At 33.4% G+C, this 1,177-nt stretch overlaps 1 protein-coding gene across 1 annotated transcript in view; it reads left to right on the forward strand.

Annotated features, from left to right (window-relative positions):
- LOC115237035 overlaps window positions 1–1,177 on the forward strand; it is a 12,837-nt gene that overhangs the window by 800 nt on the left and 10,860 nt on the right. The gene's annotated exons all lie outside the window — the stretch shown is intronic.

Consider the following 1,177-nt stretch of genomic DNA (forward strand, 5'->3'; position numbering starts at 1 on the left):
GAAGAAGAAGATGACGATTTCCATTTATATCTCTCCGATACCGAAGAAAACGAAGAAGTAATACCTGAAAGCGATTTATTAAATAACAACAACAATACTCTTCCATTTACACCTACAGGATTAAACGAACCAGATTATTTATCAATTACCGAAAAAGCTTTAATACACGATCCTCCTAAACAAAATAAAATTCAAACAAGAAGCCGAACTGCAAGACAAAGTATTGAGCAAAATAAAATAACCAACGAATTGCATAGCGATGAGGGAGAGATCGGAGAAATCGAAGAAAGAAATGATCCGCCTGATAAAGATTCTGACAGTGAAAAGGAAGACGAAGAAGAAAATGAGGAAGATATTATTAACCAAAATTTAAAGTCGAGAAAAAGAAAACCCGCGTTTATTGAAAATAAAATAATTCATGGTAACGTCATAGACTCTCGAGAACTATTATTTTTACGAAAAGATAACATGGTATATTTCGTCGACACCTAGGGAAAATCTTTAGATTCAGGCTCACAAAAACTTTTCGAACGAAAAGAGCTTCTAAACCTAGGATTTTTCGTCTTAGGAAAGGCTAGGGCCTTAAAACATAAAAATCATTATCATGTGGCTTTACCCATCAGCGAGGGACAGCGAGAAGGCCCTACGGCTACCCTTAACCAAATTATTAAAATCTTAGCAGATTTACAAAATATAACTAAAGATTTAAAATTAGAAACATTTAGTATTGCAAAAACCAAATTTATTAATAACGTTCCATGGAATGATATCAAATTACATTTACATACAATATTCACCGACGCTCCCACTAAAATTATTATTTGTCACGGACTAATTAAATATCCACCGAAAGATTTACGTTCCATTATAATCAGTGAAATGCATTGTTTACCAACGGGAGGACATCGTGGAGTCACAAAAACTTACAACCGAATAAAACATAATTATTACTGGGAAAACTTGAAAGCAGATGTTCAACGATACATACAGCAATGTTTACAATGTCAATTGAAAAAACTTGTACGAGTTAAAACAAAACAACCTATGATAATTACAGACACACCAGGATCTTCTTTCGATAAAGTAGCCATGGATATCGTAGGCCCTTTGCCTAAAACCGAAAGAGGAAACGAATATATTTTAACATTACAAGATCAATTAACTAAATTTTGCATGG

The sequence above is a fragment of the Formica exsecta genome, unplaced genomic scaffold (assembly GCF_003651465.1).
Source record: "Formica exsecta isolate Colony F162 unplaced genomic scaffold, ASM365146v1 scaffold266, whole genome shotgun sequence".
Classification (NCBI taxonomy): Eukaryota; Metazoa; Arthropoda; class Insecta; order Hymenoptera; family Formicidae; genus Formica; species Formica exsecta.